Below are 8,908 nucleotides of genomic sequence, written 5' to 3' on the forward strand. Positions count from 1 at the left end.
GCCCGAGTATGGCTCTGTTGTCCTTGGTGCCCGTCGTATCGTCGATGATCTCGTTCTTCAGTAAGATCATGGCGTCTTGCGTCCTGAGCTTCTTCCGAAACCCGATGATGGAATTTGGGTAAAGCTCCGATTCTTCCAGGTAACGCTGTCACCTGTTCATGAGAACGTGCTCGGGGACCTTTCCCACGCACGAAGTGAGCGAGATCGGCCTGAGGTTCTCTATGTTGGGCGGCTTGCCAGGCTTGGGGATGAGGATCGTCTTGGCTGCTTTCCATTGCTTGGGCAGCCTTCCTTCTTGCCAGCACTTGTTGTAGAAGTTCGCGAGCGTTTCGATGGCCCCTTCGTTGAGGTTCTTGAGTGCTCTGTTGGTCACTTGATCGGGACCCGCGGCGGACCTGCCATTGAGATCCTGCAGGGCAACTCTGACTTCCGATGTCTGGATGTCTCGATCTAGCGTCTCGTTCTCGTTGCCTTGGTAATCCGGGTGTCTTTCCGTGGGGGCGGTCGGTAGGTACTTGGCGTCCAAGCGCCCCTTGACCTCGTCCTCCCCGCGTTCACAGATTGCCTTGTGTAGGATTCTGGCCAGGTTGTTGTGTTGGTGGCCCTTGGTCTTGGTTTCGTCGATGAGGTGCCGCAGCATGTTCCACGTCTTGCCCTTGTGCATCTGTCCGTCGGCTTCGTTGCAGGCCTCGTTCCACTGTTGGGTGCATAGCACCCTGCAGTGGACCTCGATCTGCCTGTTGAGCTCGGCGATCTTCTTCCTTAGACTTCGGTTGGTTCGTCGCTTCTGCCACCTCGCCTTTATGGACTGCTTGGCTTCTATCAGGTGGACCAGCCGACTGTCCATCTTGTCTATCCGTTCGTCCGTCTCCAGCTCTTTGGTGGCTCCTTCCATCGTCTCAACGACGTTGGCCGCCCATTGCTCGATGTCCGTAATGTCCAGTTGCACCGCGGGTAGCACCTTTCGAAAGGCGTCCCAGTCCGTAATGCGATGCTTCCTTATGCCGCTGTTGCCTTGGCGTTCGAGTGGTACGACGACCTCCACGATGTAGTGATCGCTGCCCAGCTCTTGGCCCGTGTTTCTCCATTTTGCTTCTCTCGATACTCCGTCGGTTTTGACGAAGGTAAGGTGCGGAGTGGTGTCTCTCGTAACCGATGTGCCGATCCTGGTGTGAAAGGCCGGATCCGTGATTAGGTTCAGTCCCACGTCAGTGGCGTCTTGCATGAGCTCTCTCCCCTTGACCGTCATTCTGTGGTAGCCCCAGTATTGGCTCGGAGCGTTGAAGTCTCCGCACACTACGAGCGTATTGCTCCCCGCGACTGAAATCGTTTTGTGGAAGAGTGCCTTGAATTTCTGTTGTCCGTGGGACGGATTGCAGTAGCCGTTCACCAGGAAAGTGCTCTCCTTCCTCCTCTTGCCCGTGATTACTTCCACCGTGCAGTGTTCGATGGCGCTTTTGCCGATAATTTCGTGTTCCATGAAGGTGATCCCTTTCCTAACGAAGGTGCAGACCCCTCTGCCCTTGCCCTTGGACGTGTCCCTTTTGCTCGGCGGGCTGTCGTGCGACCGGTAGCCAGGTAATCTCGGCGTCTCTTCGCTGTGTGTTTCTTGAATCATTATGACGTCTGGTTTCCTCGCTAGTTGCTGCAAGTGTTGCTGCAGCACCGCTCTCTTGCCGGTAAACCCGTTGCAGTTCCAGTGCCAGACCAAGAGGTCTCTCACTGGTGCTGTGGATGCTGCTGTACGTGCTGTCCCGTCCATGATTGCTGCAGTTTGGCGATGATCTGTGCTTCCATGCCTTGTATTTGTGCCTGTATCTGCGTCTGCAGCTGTGCTTGCATCTGCGCCATCATGTTCTGGATCGTGCTCTGTATGTTCGTTGTCATCTGCTGAACTGTTTGCGCGAGCGTAGTGAGGCGTTCGTTGGTTATCTTGCTGGTCGCCCCAAGACGGTCGAGTCTGTCGTCCTGTTTTTCGATTCTCTCCATTATCTTTCGTTCCTTGGCGCCCTCTATGGCTCTCCTCTTGGGAGCCGGTCCCGCCTCTTTCGTGGCTCTCGGGTCCACCTCGACCTCTGGTTCATCCTCGGTTATCTCTTCTTGTTTCCTCTCTTGTGCGGGCTTCGGCAGCAGCTGCTGCTGTTGCTGCAACCCAATTAATGTCGTTAGCTTCTCGTCGATTTCCTTGATGGTTGCGTCCTGTTCGGCGATTCTCCGGCTTAGCATCTCGTTCTCGTCTCTCAGGGCTTTTACCACCCCGTTCTCTTCTTGGATCTTCTTCGCGGCGTTTTGTGCTGGTGGTTGTCTCTTATCTGCTATGTTTGCCTTGACTGCGTCGGCCCAGGCGACTCTCTCCCTCGACTGCGACGGTCTGTGGCGGCTGGCGCTCTTGCCTCCCTTGTTGTTGTCCCTCTTGCGGCTGCTGTCGCGCTGCCTTGATTCCCTGCGGGGTCTCTCGGCAGACGGCGCTCGCAGCTGCGGAAAGCTTTCCGGATCCGGTTGTTGCTGCATGGCTTTCATCGTGCGTTCCCATTGCCGTTTTTTGACCACGTACGGCATCTTGTACTTGTTTTTGCATTCCCTCTCGCCCGTTGGATGCTGTCCCCCGCAGAGCTTGCACTTGGGCTTGCATTCGTGTTTGTGATCCTCGCTGGGGATTCCGCAGCCGAAGCACACTCTGGTGTTGGGATTCGGGCATACGTCTCTTCTATGGCCGACCTTGCCGCATTGCCTGCACACGTCAAAGTGCTTGCGGTAAAGCCCGTACCTGACTAATATCGAGCCATACTTGACGTAGTTCGGTACTTTCTGTCCTGCGAAGAGTACTATCACCGTGGTTGTATTGCCGATTCTGTGCGCCTCCACCGCTAAGGGGTTGCACGGGTTCACGATGTGTTCGGCTATCTCCTCCGGGGAGTCGTCTACGGCTATGCCTCGGATGACTCCCTTGACCGTGCCGTCCGGCGCCGTTCGGTAAGCACTAACTTCGTATGTCCTGCCTCCTATGTTAAGGGCTTCGACCTTAGAGTATAGCGTGGCACGCCTCTCGTCCGGGGTGCTGACCACGATGATGTTTTGCTGCGCGTTCGTGCAGATGGTGTCTGCTTTGCCTTCTTCCTTCGTTACTTGAGCCGCCATCATGACTGCCGACATAATTATTGAAACCTCAATTCTACGTTGAGACCTCCACGTGGCCTCATGACTATCTTGGTGTCTTCTTTCGGCATGTCTGTCGGCATCCTCGCCGCTTTCGTTACCGAGGCTGCAACTCTCTTAGCAAAGCTGGCCCTAGTCTTGGGTCTAGACTGGTGAGTAATGGCGGCGGACTCACCGTTTTCCTTGCCCGCCATGATCTGCTTGATGCGCTTGCCGGAGGCCGACCAGCCTTCGGCTTCTTCCGGTGTAATGTCCTCTCCGTGAACTTCAATGCACGTGCGCCCGCCGAGACTGCCGATGCTCGGTGCTGACGCCATGTTGTCTCCCATTGACGTGGCCACTTCCATTTCGTACGCCATCTTGGTCGTACTCGTCGCCGGGTTAGGCCTAGCGGCCGGGCCCGTCGCCACCGGTGGCCGTACTCGTGGGAGGCCTACATTGGGCTTGGCGAAAAGTCCGCACCGCAACAGAAAAAGTCCTCGTAAATCGAAAGAATCACGTACCGCTTGGTCAAAACTGGTACTGGTGGATGCCCCGCACCTTCGCGCACACTTTGATACCAATTATATCGCGGTAACTGCAAATTAACACTGCGTTAATTGGCATAATAGCAGGAGCCGATGAGAAGCCCGGCTCTTCCGCAGTCGTCTTCTTTTTCTTCCAGCCTTCTTTTTGATTCGCATATTATTTTCCTTTCATTACTGAAACTCAGCAAGTGTGCGCAGCCCTTTACGTTACTGATAGGCAGCTGCTTTCATTGACAGGCTAACGTTGATTACTTGGTCACGGAAAATGACGCTACTGGAACCTCCATTGAAAGAAACGCGGATTGCGAGCACAATTCTCTCCTAAGACAGTCAATCGAAGTGCCTTTCCAAGCGCGACTGGGTTGCAGCGTTGTTCCGTCGATATCGCCTTTATCCCATGAAGAGCAAGCACCGTTACTGCAGGACGTAAGTTTCGTGAGTGGTGCCTCTTTTTGACGCCTCACGCTATTTAACTTTCATTACTAAAAATCAGCAAGTGTGCGCTGCCCTTCACGTTACTCATAGCCAGCTGCTTTCGTTTACAGGCTAACGTTGCCGACCTGATGACTGAAAATAACACTGCTGGCACATTTACCGAAAGCAACGGGGCGGTGTGTGTGCGGGGTTTGTCACGGTGGTTGCAGTTGTACGCAGATCAGGCGCAACACACAGCTTAGTAAACTTTCCGTACATTTCAGACGCTTCCCTCTGGTACGAAATACGCGGAGACGCAGACCCATTTAATGCAGATCCCCGCGAAAACAAGCAGTTTCTGCAGCGTCGGGAATGCCAAATGCATCGTGGGGAATGCAGCGTCGGGATTGCAGGCTAAACGACTGGGCATGAGCATAAGTAAGTACACCCGAGCTGTTACCTAGCTTTGACGAAAACTACTAAAGTTATATATGATGGAGTCTGGGGAACAGTTAACAAATTTTCTCTCTGTTGTTTGGTAGCACCACCAAAAAATATTGGACAGGCTAGTAGAACCTTGTCTACTTCAGCATGTTTCCTGGTGCTTTGTGCTATGCAAATTTATTTGTTTATTTATTTTGAATACGTTCAAGGCCCGTAGGCGCTACAGAAAGGAGTGGTACATATACACAGATAAAGAATCCAGATCAATGAATAAATTATTTGTTAGATGGCGTGGAAAACAGCAGTCTTGAACCTCGATGAGTCTATAATAGTAGCGACCGATGTGGGGAGGTGGTTCCAGTCATTGCAGGTGCGAGGTAAAAAAGAGTAATAGTACGCGTTCGTGCGACAAAATGGCACGGAAACTTTATGAAGGTGATCGCTGCGGGATGAAAAGTAGGAAGGAGGAGTAAGAAGTTTTTCTTTTAATACCGCGTTGTGGTAAACCTTGTGGAAAAGGCAGAGGCGACTGTATGCACGACGTGCTGAAAGTTCCGGTATGTTAAGGGTTTGCTTCATGAGTGTTACGCTAGCATAACGACAGTAATTAGATAGAATAAAGCGTGACGCGCGCTACTGAATGGCTTCGAGGGAGAGGGTTAGTGATACTTGAGGGGGATTCCAGATGGCCGAGGCATATTCTAATTTTGATCGTACAGGTGTTTTGTAGAGCGTCAGTTTTATAGATGCAGGAACGGCGTAAAAGTTTCTGCGTAGATAGCCTAGCGTGCGATTAGCCTTGGAAGTTATAAACACAACATGCTTGTGCCATGATAGATCATGAGTGATGTAAAGGCCGAGATACTTGTAAAAATGAACTTGACGGAGAGGAGCGCCATTCAGAAAATACATGCGTGTGTCAGTATTGTTAGAGCGGCGTGATATGCGCGCGTATTTGCCTTTATTTACGTTTAGTTTCATATTCCACGCATTGCACCATTTAGATAAGTTGTTAAGGTCTTCTTGCAGTTTAGTGGAATCGGCGGGGTCTCTAATCTTATGATATATTACGCAGTCATCAGCAAATAGGTTAACTGAAGACGATTTTACGCAGTCAGGGAGATCGTTCATATAGATTAGAAAAAGCAGAGGCCCGAGGACGGATCCCTGCGGGACCCCTGATGTAACTGACGAAAAATCAGAGGAAGCGTTATTGGCAGTTACGTACTGAGTTCGATTGGAAAGGAAGTCCTTAATCGAGTCTAATACTAAAGGATAAATGTTAAGCTTATCGAATTTAAGGTTTAGTAGATCGTGTGTTACGGTGTCAAAGGCCTTAGCATAGTCCAAGAAAACACAGTCAACGTCAAAGTTATTGTCAGATGGAGCAAAAAGATCATCAATAAAGCAAGCTAGTTGGGTTTCGCACGAGTACATTTTTCTGAAGTCATGTTGGCAGGAATGAAAGAATGAATTGGTTTCCAAAAATTCAACAAGGTGAGAGTAAATGATGTGTTCCAAAAGTTTGCATGAGATGCTTGTCAACGATATGGGACGGTAATTTTCGGGAGCATGCGCATTGCCTGACTTTGGGACTGGAACCACCTCTCCTTTCTTCCAGTCATATGGCAGCAAAGAATACTGCAACGACTGAGCAAAAATTTTAGAGAGAATAACAGATGAAAACGCCACGGTGCATTTCAATATTTTTGAATTAATACTATCAGGCCCACTCCCAGACGAAATCTGCAGATTATTGATTATCCGGCTAATACCAACCCAGTCAATTATTATAGGATCCATCAGAGGGAAGTTTGAACTTGGTGCACTCGGTAAATTTACGATAATATTGGCATTGAGAAAAGAGACAAACGCCTCATTCGAAACGCTGCAACATTGATTAGGTGGAACACTGGTGCCATCAGGGTAAGTTAAATGTATAGTGTTTGTTTTAGTGCCATTAACAACACTCCAAAACTTGCGCGGACTCGTTTGAAGAAACGAGGGCAGTGTAACATTAAAGAAGGTAGTTTTAGCGTTACTAGACATTTGGATGTACTCAGTTTTCACTTGACGGTGCGTTGACCAATGAGCGGGGAGATTTGTTTGCTTGGCCCGGCACCACCAAAATATATTGGACAGGCTCGTAGAACCTTCTCTACTTGAGCATGTTTCCTGGTGCTTTGTGCTATGCAAATTTAGTCAGAATTGCTATCATTTTCCCAACTTTTCAGGTACTACGCGACACAGTGTCATTTTCTCTAAAGCTATTGTCCTGGTTCTCTTTTATTCAGACCTTCGCATCGTGCTTCTTTGCTCTCCAGCTGTTCAGGTGAACATAACTGTGAAGGAAATGAAATGCAAGGCACTTTAGGTGAATATTCGGAACACACCTACGCCAAGGACATCAACTCCAATCAAGAGACGGCGTACCACTTGTGTCAGGAAGCCAGTCAAGCACCGGAGACGTACGCCAGCAAAGGACATCAGCTACATTCTATCGCCTAACGTGTTCCCAGTACTGCAATACCCTTACACGCATGACACAACGTACGAGCCGGAAGAATTCATTTGCATCCCAGAGGTGACATCTGACGAGTAAGTAAATATTGTATACTACTGTGCATGTTAGTGTATAAAAGTTCAGATACGAAGGTGCAATATGTATCAGTGCACTTTCTGTGTTTAGAGTAAAGTGATGTTTATTTGTTTATTGAAAAACAGTGTGACAGGTTATAAATTATGCAAGTATGCATGTGATGGATGGTAACAAAACCAAGACCTACAGATGTCTACGTCAGTCCCTGGCCTGCACTAATTGCAGTGACAGATGTGAAAAAAGCTTCTGTGATTTGAGTGAAACAGTCACAAAGTCCCAATTACAAAGAAGGCGTAGCAGATTGGGGGAGCTGTCCTCCATTTGAGCACAAAGATTGCAGATAATTTCAATCCTGTGTTTGCAATTATTTCACGCACAGGTGCAGCATTTAATTCACTTCAAGGTAATGAAGGCAATAAGGGGTAATTATTGCTGCTAAAAGAAAATTGTGTATTAACTTTCGCAAACTTCTGGCAGAGTAAAAGAGTGAATTTCTAGGAGTGTGCCTGTATAAAAGCAGACAGTACGGGGCATTTTTTTTATTCAGGTGCGATATGGATGAGGTGTGTACGCAACACAAAGACTACTATCTTGTCTGCCGTGACAACCTGCTGACACTCCTGAACATGTGCCGCACTTGCTTCTCTACGTCATGCACACTGAACCTCTCCTGCTCTGGGACACGCATCACAGCTAAGACTCAATTCCCAAGTGGACATGAGCCCATGTGGGCGAGCCAGCCACTAGCAGGAATGAAACCCGAAGGCAATGTCGACTTGTCGGCTGCAATACTCTTCTCCGGTTGAAGTGCTGCTGGAACACTCAGAATTATTAGGTTGATGGGTGTTCAATCATCAGTGATCAAACATTCTTCAGTCACCAGAAGGCATATCTTATTCCAGCTGTCACTGCAGTAAGTATTTTGTTTCAACTTTCCTGAATATGTAGGTAGCCACATATTGAATAACGGCCCAATATCTCGGGAGCGGCTAGTAGTGCCATACTGGCCCTTTGTGTAACCATTCGCTCCAATGGCAGGATGTTGGGCTGCAAAATATTTGTAAGCTGTTATGGCTCGTCATTAGCATATAAAACTGCTAATCTGCTTTTTTTCATCATCAAATCTATATGCAAACACAATTTCCAAAATTTCGTGTAGCTAATTTGAGGCAGGCATGCTCAGTGCACAAGCACTCAGCATAAGACTAGCATTCCAGGAGTAGTTTCTAAAGCCTTAGCATTGCTAAAACCAAATAACAGAATGAAGTAAGCATTTCAAATTTTTCTGTCATTTGTATTGTGCAAAAAAGCGAACAAAGCACATAAATACAGAAAATATGCCGGGCATGAGAAGAAAATGGTTCCCAAGAACAGACACTGGCAGTATTCTAAGCAGCCTGCAAGTTCATCTTACATCTTCGCTAGCATACAATGCATGCAGCTGCAGAAATTGTAGCATCTAAGTTCAAAAAACCCTTAATGAAACTGTAAGGAAAAGTGCTGAATTGTGCTGTATTTGTAGATGGCATTTTTGCAAAATTCTCGGCTTATGCATTGCAGAAAAAAGATGCTTAGTAGAAAATAAAGTGCAAGGTTAGTTTCTGAATTTTGTGGCTTATATGCAGTACCGAAGATTCCATTGCGATTACGAGAATTTCAATGTAGTTTCATTTATTTGCATTCATTTTCAGCTGTTAATGTCTGCAAAGCTTTGCTACACTCCCCCCCCCCTAACTCAACATCTTTTAACATAATCTGTTCCTTTTGC

At 48.2% G+C, this 8,908-nt stretch overlaps 1 pseudogene; it reads right to left on the reverse strand.

Annotated features, from left to right (window-relative positions):
* Positions 1-1,719: 1,719 nt before the first annotated feature.
* LOC142559699 (uncharacterized) lies at positions 1,720-3,515 on the reverse strand (annotated as a pseudogene).
* Positions 3,516-8,908: the final 5,393 nt, after the last annotated feature.

The sequence above is a fragment of the Dermacentor variabilis genome, chromosome 10, assembly GCF_050947875.1.
Source record: "Dermacentor variabilis isolate Ectoservices chromosome 10, ASM5094787v1, whole genome shotgun sequence".
Classification (NCBI taxonomy): domain Eukaryota; kingdom Metazoa; phylum Arthropoda; class Arachnida; order Ixodida; family Ixodidae; genus Dermacentor; species Dermacentor variabilis.